This window comes from Oxyura jamaicensis, chromosome 23, assembly GCF_011077185.1.
Source record: "Oxyura jamaicensis isolate SHBP4307 breed ruddy duck chromosome 23, BPBGC_Ojam_1.0, whole genome shotgun sequence".
NCBI classification, from domain to species: domain Eukaryota; kingdom Metazoa; phylum Chordata; class Aves; order Anseriformes; family Anatidae; genus Oxyura; species Oxyura jamaicensis.
The window spans coordinates 1205249-1218411 of NC_048915.1; the positions used below are offsets into that span (position 1 = coordinate 1205249).

General features: G+C 50.9%; 1 protein-coding gene across 12 annotated transcripts in view; it reads right to left on the minus strand.

The window, feature by feature from the left end:
- The window catches only part of HIVEP3 (HIVEP zinc finger 3), a 249858-nt gene that overhangs the window by 214529 nt on the left and 22166 nt on the right, over window positions 1-13163 (minus strand). For 5 of the 12 annotated variants that reach the window (XM_035345429.1, XM_035345422.1, XM_035345424.1 and 2 more), the window contains one exon: window positions 10490-10598. The gene's annotated coding sequence lies outside the window, so the exon portion shown is untranslated. The other 7 variants (XR_004755872.1, XM_035345432.1, XM_035345437.1 and 4 more) reach the window with 4 other exon arrangements.

The following is a 13163-nucleotide window of genomic DNA, read 5'->3' on the forward strand; positions in this document are numbered from 1 at the left end:
ACATGGGCCGGGCAGCTGAGAGCAAGAGGCTGCCCTAGGGAGTAGCAGCTCCGGCTGCTTCGCTTTGAGCCTCCAGGCAGAGGTTAGCAGAGCTGAGAGCACTCAGGAGCTTGCAGCAAAGCAAGAGGGTTTTGTTGTTTGTTTTTAAAGGTAAAAGTGTCCAGGCTAGGTAAAAGTCCCTGCTCCAAGCTGTCAGGGACAAGGAAGCCACAGGGCTTCCTGGTTTTTCCACCAGCTCCAGAACTAGCCCTTGCTCCTGCCCAGGCAGGAGAAAACCCAGCAGCAGCCAGCTCGCCCCATTTCACCCAGCCAGACACAGGCACTGCGGCCGTGGGTGCAAAGATCCACAACACGGCCGTAAGCCTACAGAAGCAAACACAGTCCCCATCAAGAGGTTATAGATGAGAAAAAAATAAATTAGATCTAAAAGGCTGCTCTGCTCTCTGCCCTGATTCAGCAGCGGTTTGCCCAGCTGCAGCCTGTTTACATTTCGAGCAAACTTCATCCTGAGCTCCTTGGGCCAGATATTCTGAGAGAGGAAAGGAACGTTATTTATCACGTACTAGAGAGCAGCACCCAGCGTGAGCTGCTGGAGCCAGGCTTGGAGTGAGATCTCCAGCACTGCGCAACCCCCAGGTATTTCTGCAGGCATTTAATGGTGTTTTCTTGTTTTGGTAACTTACTTTAAAAAATAGGCTTTCTGTAAAATCCCAGAGTTTTCCATCAGATATTCTCATAGATACTGGGGTAGCAGCCAGGCTTCTTGCTTTAAGTACGAATGATACCATCTACAAGAGAATCCAGAGCTTGGCGAGTTGAAAGAAAAAGCAGTTCACCTCCACGCAAGCACTCACCAACTATTTCTATGAATAATATATTAATTTATTACGTGAATAAAATGCAGGAGACCAGAACTTATTAGCAGCCGCACCGTGAATAACCTACTAGCAATCTAACACTTGAGCCTCAAAAAAATGCCATGTCTGAAAATGAAACTGAAACTTTTAGTTTTCTAAAGATTTTTACGAGTTAAAGCAGTTTAATACCTCTAAGTCCTAAAACACTGCCTTAGTGTCAGATCTGCATGTGTCTGCTTTAATTATACGGAGCAGAGATCAAAAATCAGATAATGCACATGGCGGAGCTCTTCAGGACAAGGCACGGACGTGCCAGGTTTGCTCCAGGTTAGTCTTTTCTATGAGCTGCCACATTTTCATCTCTAATTTACTTGGGTCTGTTCCAACCCTACCACTATACAGCGAGAGCAGAGCTTTAGGTTAATGCCACCTTGCATGCATCGCCACGAAAACCCACACGGTTTAATGCAAACTTTGCCACGGTGCTCACAATACAGATAAACTTCACTGAGTGGCCAAAGCATCGAGGGTGCAAGTGGGATTTGAGCAGCGTGCCAGCTCAAAGTGCTGCAATGAGCAGAAACTGCTCTGCCGTGCAGGCTGAAACCTCCCATCTGAGCACGCAGCACGGGAGAAGTGCGTCAGCTCCGTCTCTTGGTTAAGGAGCCCGAGCAGGAAGTTTCACCGACGATACCCCCCTGTGTCTCTGGTACTATTATTTTCACATTTTCTAGAGAAATAATTCCTGGCGGTGCTGCCGCTTCACCTTTTGATTGGAGCAGAAGAACTTCAGTGCCACTGTGCTCCAAGGGAAAGCAAACAACTCGGCCTTCCAGGGCTGGCTGGCGTGGGAGTGAAACTCCACCTCATTTAAATTATGAAAAACAAAAGCAAGAGCCCCCAGCTCTGAGCCTGAATTACTTATAACTTCCTCTTGCAAAGTGAGGGAAGTATTAGACCCTACATTAACACCATGAGGATGCTGTAGTACAAAGCCCGCAATAATTAGAGAATGTCCAAATTAACAGAAGTCGCAGTCTGGACTCATTCCTCCACTTATGTACATTTTTAAAGGGGTTTAATTAAGCTACCACATCTTAAGATGGGATTTTCAAAGCTATATAAGCAAGTCATAAGAATCCAGGCTGCAAAGGGCAGTTCAGGCCACCCTGATTCTTTGAAAATCCTTAATTGCTGTAATAGAATTTATTTTTCTCCTGCAAATTAGATGCATACGTAGCCAAAATAACCTGGAACAGCATACAGAAGTTACCGATGATCATAACCCGAGGGCAGAGTTAAGGTTACAGAGTCAGGATTTACTTATGTTCACTTCTCTACTCCTCAAATACCCGAAACGTAGACATCACAAGGCAGAAAATCAGGGCGTCTTCCAGAGCCATGGCTGGGCAGAGTCGCCCAGGGATGACCAACGTACCCATAAAATCAAATCAAATAAACAACCAAACCTGAGACTGGCCAAATTCCTTCATGAAAGCTTTAGATCTGTTTAAGGTATTTAAAATAATCTAAGTCTTTCTATTGGCACAAGCTGTTTAAAACGATCTAAGGCTTTAGATTGGTTTAAGCTGCTTATGCGGCTTTAAGGTTTTAGAGAGGTTTAGACTGCTAAAAACATTCCCCAAAAACAAGTGGGGTTATTTTCTGGAGCTAGTCACGCCACGTCATGGGTCTGGTACAGATACAGAAACATACACACAGGAATAGAATTTTGTTTGCAACACTCCAAGTCAAAGTCAGTCGGGGCTAAGTCTACAAATCCTGAGTTCACAGCAGATTTCTCTTGGCATAAGTCCGGGTTCTGGGAGCAGCACACCCTAGTTAAAGCACCTTCATCTTTAGGAAAAAAACGTACCATAAGCAATTTCATGAAGCTTAAGGCAACAACTCCTCCCTGGTAAGAAAAAGCAAAGAACGTGACAGCATGTAAACCCTACAAACCCAGCTGGCCTCTCCTTTCCGATAATCCGATTCCCACCTCTGTGTCAACGTTAGTATCCCTCGCCACGCTTTTCTTAGGATTACACCCAGGGCAGGTCTGTTTGGGGGTATGAAATCCAAGGTGCCCACGGGGTGCTCAGTGACGAGACCCTATTTGCCACGCACGTCCTTATCTCGAGCAATCCCTCTGGACTGCAATGGGTGCTGGAACCCGGGCAGCCAGCAGAGCTTTTCCAGGAGGCCAGGACAGATCCCGCTCTGCTCTCCTGGGTCTTTGCAAATGGACTCAGAACAACCCTAAAGACCCCCAGCCTCTGAGATCAGGAGCCCAGAGCAGAGCCCCAGCTCCCGCAAGGACGGAGTCACCGCCTGTCCCTGGGGGAGCTTCGATTTCCTTCCCGAAATGTTGCCTGGAAAATCAGGGCAACGCTCCTGCTTGAGGGCACACCTTTCACAAACAGCTGCAAAGCCAGACCTGGTCTCCTTCAGCCCCTCTGATGTTACCTTTTCAATTTGCAGTTTCCCTTTCTGCCCCGCGGAGGGGACAGCCCCATCCCTCTGTACCACCTAGAGGCACCAACCGCAGTCACACCGGGACAAAGAGCCTTTTTTTGGTTTTGGTTGTTGTTTTTTTAAAGCCACTTGAGCACAGGCACTGTGGTGCACAGCCACCCTCTGCTCTCATTTACACAAACATAAAGGCAGAGCATCTGGCCATGTGTCAGAAGTCTTTAATTACACAATCAAGCTTATCTTAGATATTTATTTCTTGAAAGTTGTAAATATCACAAGGTTGCGTTCTCCCTGATAAACACCGCTCACACAAAGGGAAGTTAAGATTATTTATTCTACCTAATACTTACTTATTCCATTTTTTTGATTGCTTAACTTTGCCACCTTCCTGCAGCATCAGTGCGAGCATCCTCCCCACGTGCCCCCTTTGCCGATCACTGTTGAGTACCGGGTTCGTTTCACAGTTACTCGGCCAAGCAGAACTAAATAAGGTATTTTATAATCAAGTTACTCATCCCAAAATGCATTCTTGATTTGGGACTACATTACTTTGGACCCCGGGCAGCTTTTGCAATGGCAAACTCTGAGCAAAAATGACTAAGAAACATAAATGCTGACAAAAATAGCAACAGAAACCTATCCTACAGCTTCCTTACGCAGCCGTCTGTCTGAGGTCCATCCTGTGATTTGCAGAATCTTCACAAGCAATAGCACCACAGGAGACAGTGCTGGGAGGTGCAAGGCAGCACCAGAACCAACGAGCAGAGGTACCCAGGGGGGAAGTCACCCCATAGCCCCGGTATTTCGATGGCAAGAGGAATATAGCTCCTGAGGGTCACAGGTACAAAAATCAGAACCTTCGCTTAGCTTTTACCAACACTTGTCTTGTTCCTGTATTCATTAATAAGCTGTAATTCCTGAAAATTAAGCACTGGGGGGGATTTAGCTACCTTCCTGGTATTCCCCATGCAAGTTTGTTTTGCAGAACACTTTCTAGGTCTGTGCTATTTACATTACCAGCGTTTGGGAGCATCAGTCCCCGGCAGCTGACAGAGCTGTTCACACTGGAGCATGGAAATACAAACGGTACCAGTTAGAGGTGAAGCGAGGACAGAGCTTTTCTCTGCATTACCCCCGTGTACACAGCCCATCCCTGCAAAATAAACTTTTTGCACAATTCATGGAAGGGCATCTCCTTTGTTTTTATAACCTACTCTGTATTACAAAGCACCCTGGGATCTCCAGGACCAGGATCCCACAAAGGGACCGGGATCTGGACACAGACAGCAAGAGCCTCAGCCTTTCCCTAAGGGGCCATAACATGAAGACAGATGTTATCCCATTTACTGGGGCAAGACAAAGGTACAAAAAGAAAGAAGAGTGGCTGGAAGTCAGCCAGGGAGATCACAGCAGGACTACTAACACCGACCCTAGCTCTGACCCAGCCACCCGTTACCACCGGCCTTTGCATTTTCCCAGTATCCAGCCCCAAAGAGCTTTACCCTCACTCAGGTGGGGCAGCTCCCCAGGCAGCACCAAAATGTTTTTGCTTTGCAGCGTGATGCATTTCTGTAAAAACCCAAATTGCTTGCCTTGATCTGCCTGTAGCGCAGGGAAACCACAAGGGAGTTGGGGAAACATCAGCGCCAGCATCCCCATCGCCGGAGGCAGCACTCGGCCCCTGGGGAGGGCACACGCATGTGTCTGGCTTTGTGGGCATGCAAGGGCAAAGGGGGGGAAGAAGAATTTCAGATACCATGCAACCACGGAGCACAGCTTGCAGTGGGACTTTTGCTTCCATGCCACTTCAGTGGGGAAAAAAAAAATAATGCCATTAATTCTTATTGCAGAGCATAAGAGAGTAAACCCACTTTCTGCCCCTACTGGCAAGCACACCCTTCGCTCTCACATACCCAAAGTCCACATCCAGCACTCCAAAAAGCAACTCACTCGTTCTAACAGCAACACCTTCCATTTGTGACCCCATTTGTGTTATTTAAGGTCTGCGGGTTGTGCTCTGCCAGCGGTGCCCGCGCACCCTGCGAGCCGCACGCCCCATCCACCTCCCTTCTGCTCGCTGCCGGCCCCGGCCCCAGGGCAGCTTTCACTCACCCCTGCAGCGGGTGCTCTTGCTGCCCTTCTCGTGGCACCACACCGCCTCTCGCCTGAGGCAGGAAGCCACCCTGAGTATTTTCCTTCAGCCTTCCAGGCGCGCACAGCACCTCTCCTGCCTTTGCTAGGCAGCGCGCTTTTCCCACCGTGTATCGTTACTGCCTGACGAGTTCGAGTTATCATCAAATGCAACCATCAGAAGTTGCCCACGCTTACTGGAGACGTCCCAGCCGTGCCGGGTCGCACGCAGTATTCATTTCTAGCAAATGCAGAGAAGAGTTTTCTGGAGAAACCTGGCCAGACGGCTGTTGTACAGCCATTAAAAACAAAACAGCCTGTTTGGCTCGACAAGTTTCACTCCCCCATAAAACTCACTATGATGCCAGGGCCAATAAATAAATAAATAAAGCCGGGTGAAAATCTGAGTTGTAAGTAACCAAAACCAGGGTGCCAGCATGGGAACCCACCCGCAGCATGCAGGACAGCGATCCTGTCTGTGACAGCCAACCAAGGAGAGCGATGAGGGCTAACAAGTGTGGTCTGGGCAACTAAATCTTATGGGCAAATGGGAACTGGCTTGTGAGGATTGCAAACGGCTTGGAAATGGAGGGCGCAGGACAGGGCTCTGTCCTCCCCCACACGAGCTTTTATTTACAAGACCACAGGAACTCCAACCACACCTCCCTGTCGATTTTTCCCTTGCTTATCTCAAACCTTCTGGACCTTTTGATTTCAAATTCATCATTCAGCAGGAATGCCCGCCGGGGTATATAAAACATGCCTTAACTCAAAAGGCACCTAAAAAAAGGGGGGGGTTAAAAGTTCTGTTTATAGCGGAGGTGTGTTCTGAAGGACTCTGACATCATCCCTGACATCATCACAAGCAGCGCTCGCCTTTCTCGTTCGCACTTTAACAGAATGATAAATGCTGCGGTGACTTATTTTCAGCAGATTACGCGTTGCATCACGGTTTACTCACTCCTTTTTACTGGCAGCCCCCAAACAGGGGGCCGTGAGTCAGCAGCAGCCCTGGGCCCTTCCTCCGGGGACGTGGGAGATGGTCCAGCCACCCGCGGTTGCCTCCTCAGCCAGATTTTATTGACCAAGCTCCTTCAGAAGGTGCCCGTGCCATCCCACATCAAGAGCTGCCGGAATGCCGAGATGACACACAGGAGGGGAGGCGAGCAAGAGGCAGTCTCTCCGTCACGTTTTTGTCCCAGCTGTAAAACATCTGGGGCGCTCGAGAGGGTGCTCGACGCATCCGAAGCCCCGCGGGATTCCCACGTGGGAGCCCCGGGGCGGCAGGGCTGCGGGATCATCCAGCTGCAGGGTGAGTGAGGCTCATCCGCCAGGACCAGTAGGGTCGGGGTCATTAGGGCGTCCTGGGCCACAAATCACGTCCAGCCCCAGCAGGAGCCGTCCCAGCAGCTCTTCCTGGGGCTCCCCCTCCCTCTGCTCTCAGGGGACACCAGCAGCGTCCCACATCCCTTGGCTACGAGGGCTTTCACACACGGCTTGCTGAGCCCCCGAGCTGGCCACACCACACGCAGTTATTCCAGATTTTGGTATCAGCAACTGGTCGCCGCATTCACCTCCCAACAGCCCAGAGCCCACCGCAACCCCAGGAGCCAGGGCTGCCCCTGCTGCTCGCAGCATCCTCCGCACAAACCACATCTAACCCCGCGGAGCATCTGTACAGACAGAGACATGTTCCCCCCTCCCTCCATGCCTTTTCCTCTGGCACCAGTGCCTGCCCAGCAAATACTCATCTAAAAAAACAAAAGCGAGCAAGCGCCGCTGTCTGCACTTGGAGCTCAGAGTCACAACTTATTACTTGTATTTTCAGTCTGCCAGGGACCCACGCTGAGATCTTGGCCAAACGACTCCCCGCGCCCCCCCCCCATTTCCCACACAGCAGAGAAAGTAAGACACAGAAAGGTTAAACAGGAACAAAAAAAAGGCCACGCTGCTTTTTTCCCCCCACCTCAGTTCACCACTGAGATCAGAGTTGAGCAAATCCATGACTTACATAGCTGGCACGTTTCCGTTCTTGACATAAAAGTCTCCAAGCTTTTTAAAGAACTAAAAGAGACCGGGGCTATGAATTGTGCCACCCCTTTCGTGGCAGGACCAGTAATGCAGCTAAACCTGGATAAGCACCAACCCGTCCTCACCTGATGGCCCTCAGATAACGATGGTCACCTTTAAGCCATCGGGCAGATCAGCGTGCTGGGTGTACGGTTCCGTGGTGCATCCATCCTAACCAGCACCATATGCCTGCCCCAGCTGAGCCAGCTGCAGGTATTTAACTTTACATGGAGAAAGGAGATTTTTTAGCCACGAACAAGCCGAGCGTGGTTTGCGCTGCTTCCAGCACAAGGCAGAGGGGCTCTCTCCCAGCTGGTCCAACTAAAAATGCCGGGTTGAGGTCAGCATTGCGTTACCACTCTCCTGGCACTTTCCTCACCAGTTCCATGTCATGAGCAGAGATCACCAAGATTTTTGGTAGCTGCTGAGCCTGCCCAGGGCCGGGTGGAAATCCGGAACTAAAGTGTACCCAAGGAGCCCTCGAGGGGTCCATGAAGCCCACCCACAGCTATCGACTTTCCCAGCAACATCCCCATCGCACAACCTGGCTGAGCAGGCCAGCCACGTTTTCCAGAAACGAGCCAAGACACTGGAGAACCCATTTGAAAGCCACGGCCTTCCACGTCATGTACATTTACAGAAGTTTTACAACTATTTCCAGCAAAATAATTAACAGCTTCCTCTGTGAGCACGATACTAGAGGGTGACCGGGGCTCCTCGGGGAGTGACAGTCTCTGCCCTTGAGTTTCACTTCCCCTTCTTGGGAGGTGATGAAAGAATACAGGGCGGATTGACGCAGGGCCACCAGCTCCCACCGGTCCCAAGGTACCACAGAGACTCCCTGAAGGAGCAGCTAGCTCCACGTGGTGCTCAGCTGCAGCCAGATCTGCAGAGGAGCACGCCGGCTCTTTGCAGCAGGAAACAAAATTCGCCGTGTCCTGCTAACGCTGCCGGGAGGGAGGGTTGGGCAATGCAACGCACGAAGGCTTTTTGTGGCCCCAGAGCAGGAGCTGGTGCCCGACACCACGATGAGGCAATGTTTGGAGATGATTTAGTAGGAAAGAAGCCACCTCCCCTTCCTCCCCCTCCTGAGTCCCCAGCCTGTTTGGGCTTTTTCTCAGGAGCCTTCCCATCCAAACCATTTCCCACCAGCGCTGATGACCGCTGCCAACCTCAGCGAGCTCAGGGCTGGAGAGCAGCAGCGGTCTCCTACATGGCACCACCCCGCAGAAAACCCACAGAGCAAGCAGGCTAGCCAAGGGGAAGAAATAAAGACCAACCCCCCTGCGTTTCATTGCAGCTGGGAGGAATTGCATCCACTTGATTAGAAACAAATCTCCAAAAAGAAGAAAAAAACCTAGTGCAGCATCGGGTTTGTTGGTACAGCACCAAAACTGGCAAGAGATGAGCATCGCTGGCTTGGCACGAGGGAGCATGAGATCTGGGGGATTAAATACCCGCTTCCCTCTCACTGGATTTGCCATTTCTGGATGCCCGGGAGGATGAGGCAGGGAGGGAGATGCTCACAGCGGGGCATCAGGCAAGAGCCCAGGGCCAGGGACCTTTCTGCCACCTCTGCCTGTCCTCGTGAGCAGATACAGCCAAAAACCAGGCTTAGAGGAGTATTTCCTTACCACTGAGTCAAAAGCATATTTTAATCGTATTTAAAATCCTATTCTTCTGCCTGCACCCCACATCAAACTCAATTTAAAAATATTTGCCTTTAGAAGAAGGGAGGAGGGGGAGAGCAGACTGCATATTCAGGTTTGATTACTTTATATCTGTCAGGTTAAATATTCACAAGTTCTCTTTCTAGGAAGCCTCAAGGGGTTGTTTATATAAAATAAGTATTTTATTTCATGTGCTGCCCACTCTCAGTTTGCACAATTAATCAGGGGTAAACTTTTTGCAGACCCTTTCCTTAACAGCCAAGCAAAAAAAAAAAAAAAAAAAAAAAAACCCAACCTGCAAAAAACTTGCACACAGACATAACAGAAATACCTTGCTCACAAACACACTTAAACACACCGAGATATAAACACAAACTTCCAGACAAAGGCCTGATTTCTGCCCTCGGAGGTTCACAGGGCTGGATGATCCCAGCACGGGCAGGATTTGGCCATCGGAGAGGCCACTGCAGTCCCTGCTGCAAGCCCCAGCTTGCAGCTGGGGGAAACCACAGCAGAAAACCTGGAGCCTGAGCGAGAACCAGGGCCAGGTACAGCACGGGGCTGCTGCGGCCGGGGGAAAAACTCCAGCTGCCAGCAAAGGACAAACCTCTGAGGAGAACATCCCAGCGCTGCCCGGATGCCAACACCGAGCGCACGCAAATAAAATTAAGCAGAGGGAAAAGGGAAAGGCTTTGTGCAGGCAAGAAGGTATTCAGGGATGTGTTAAAATGGGGGTTGCAATACTAAAAATTAAATTAAAATGTATGTAAATATGCTGTAGCACCAGGGAACGGTGGCTTGGCTATACGTGGGCGATGGGAAGGGGAGCAGGGCCGCCCAGCATCGCCCCGGGAGGACGGGGCTCCCCACGGAGCAGCCCCACGCCACCGGACCTGCACGCCGCAAGAAATACCGACAACCCACGCACACTGGGAGAAAATGAAGTTGCTGTCAACGGACGATAAATTCATGCGACAGGGAGGGCGAAGGAAGCCGGAGCGGGCGGCGGAGTCGCGGCGAGGACAGGGTTACGGGGCGGCTGCGCGCCCGTGACACCGCTGAGGTTACCTCGGCTGGGGAGCTCGCCCATCGCCTGCCCAGCGGCCAAATCCGGCACCCGGGGATGTACACACATACACATTATAGATATACACGCAGCAGCAACCTGACACCTTTCGGGGGAAAGCAGAGGCAAAATGGAATCTGGCTTGTGCACCCGCAGTACGGGGGGGACTGGACCATCTGCAAACGCGCACGCAGTGAACAAAAAATCACCCCAGTGCCTACCTTCGGTGGGTGCCGGCAGCGGATCCGGGGCTGGCTGGGGTCGGGGGCTGTTCCCGTCTTTATGAAATGTTCGGCTCTGCCGGTGCTATTTGCATTCTTTCATTAGCACCTGTTTCAAGTGAGGAAGGAGAAAGCTCATTATGAGATCAGCTTCCTTTCAAAATAAATTATTAAAAATATAGAGAGATGCACGCTGCCAAATAATAATAACGCTAAGAAAAAAAAAAAAAAAAAAAAAAAACATGTACATTAAAGCCCCAAAGTAGGCAGTTTAATAATGGGAGATCTTGCAGGTTGTGAGCATGCTCCAGCCGGAACAAATCCTTCCTCTGTTATTCCTCTGAATAAAAATAAACCACGCTCAAGAAACCCAAACGGAAGCTTCCTCCTAGAATCCCTGCTGCTGAAAAATATGTAATAAATTCAGCCCGAAGACGCAGACTCTAATCAGCAGCTGTTTTCTAGATCCAAAGCCAGCCAAAGCCTCTCTTGTCTTTTCCCACTATGAGTCTGGGCCTTTTTGAAAAGGGTTTTAACCTTTTAAAGACACAGTGCACCAATTAGCACTTCTGGAGGACCGTCACCCACAGCACAAATAAATTAATAAAGCGGCAGCAGTGGCACAGTTGGAGCAAGGGGGAGGTGTGGTTTGCATTAGCAGCCCTTCTACGTTAATATTATTATAGATTTTTTTAAAAAATAGGATTCTCCCCCCCCCCCCCCCTCCTCTGGGGGGAATAATAATAAACAGAGAACTTGCCACTCGGCTCTTGGATAAATGCACAGTCATTATAAAAATGAACAGCTGCTGGATGCGACTCGGGGAGCTGCATGGCCGCTCCTGATCAGGGCTGAATTGGTTACCACCGATTTGGGTATTAACAGTTTCCGTCCCAGGCGGTGGTGTGCGAGGGTTAATGACACACAGCGAGCAGCTCTGCTAAGTGCTTCCCATCAAACCGAGGCTCGGGCTGCAAAGTTTTAGCTGAGCAGCCCTGGCACAGCAAGAAAGCACTCTGCAAGAGGTGGGATTCCAGTTTTAGCAAACCTCCCCCCCCCCCCCCCAACTCCCCTTCCCCCCGTTAATTTAAACCCAGGACCCAGGCACAGCTCCTGGGGGACAGCAGGGAGCTAGCTGGGGCTCCGGGTGGGGCAAATCCCCCCTAAGCAGCAGGGCCCCAGGCCTGGCACCCCTGGGGGTGTCCCCTGGGGCCACTAGCACCCAGCCCACCTGGGTGCCAGCCTCATTATCCGGAGCAGTGAGCAAGGGGCCATCCCCAGGTGCTGCTCAGTGGCCAGCCCTCTCCGCAGCCCCTGGGCACGCAAACCATGGGAGCAAGCAGTCCTCCCTCCTTCCCCCCCTCCACTCCTCCTCCTCCTCTTCAGCAGAAAATCATCATATTTCATGTGTCGCTGCTCCAGCCTCGCCAATTGGCTGGGCACCCGCAGGCGGAAATGTCAGGAGCAGCCCAGCATCGGTGCCGCCCGCAGCCACCCGCTCCCCCCGGGTCCCCCTGCAAACCGCAGCCTGGGGGGCACAGGGCTGCCTCTCAAATCGGAGAAAAAGAGGTTTTTGAAACCTTTTGGCTCCACTCCAGAGGGACGCAGGCTGCCAGCAACTTGACCTTGACCTCCACACTGGCAAGGAGCATTTTCCAGATGACGGCGACCCAGCCCAGCAGCTCCTCGGGCTGCACCCAGCAGTGGTCATGCCACTGGTACCGAAGCTGTCCAGAGGGATGACACCTGGCAAGCAGATTTTCATTTTTCCACCAGTTTCCACATTTGATGTGATGTTTTACAGCTTGCACTCACTTTCTAGACTTTCCAGAACCAGGCAGATCAGCATGGTTCTTTATTTTATTCGCTGGAGGAGGTGGGACTTGCCAACGTTCAGGCTGAAGCTACCCAACATACAGCAAGGGCTGAAGCAGGGAAGCAGCCCAAAGCTTCTCATCTTCTGGTTCTTCTCAGAGCAGAGGGAAAAAAAAAATCAGTCTCTGGGAGACGAGGCAATGGAGTACAAGAAGCAAATGAATCCTTGTGAAAACTGGCATCTACCTCCCCTGCAAACAGCATCCAGAAACTGAAGGGGGACGCAATCGAGGACGCTGGAAAGCCTTCTGCTAAGGAGGAGCTGAGCCACGCTTACATGCTGGCTTCTGTAGCACAACAGGAGCGAAAAGAACATGGGAAATACGACAGGCAGAAAGCTAACTTATTTTGCTGCTGCTTTAAAAAAAATGCATTATCACAAAAAAAAAAAAAAAAAAAAAAAATTGAGCGTGGCATTTATGGCACAAAACAGCTTATGAAACCCACAGCTCTCTACCGATCCTGAAGTAAACAAGTGATATAATGGAAGAGTGAGAACCAAAGCTTCCTCGTCTGGCCTGCTCAGGAGGAGCCCGAAGGCCAGGCCCAGGCCCGGCAGGCAGCTCCAGGCCGGGGCAGCCACCAGCGGCCTGTGCCGGCCTCCACCTCCCTGTGGCAAGGCGAGTGCTTTGGCACAGCAGAGACTCATCACCACTGTGTGTCACTGTAGGCATTGAAACAAGTGCAGCAAGAGGGAAGAAAGCAAGATAATCAGGCCATTAAGCCAAAGACCACTGTCTGAGTCCACAGAGACACAGCCCGTCATGGTTTTCTTCCCTTTCCCGATTTCAACAAGAAG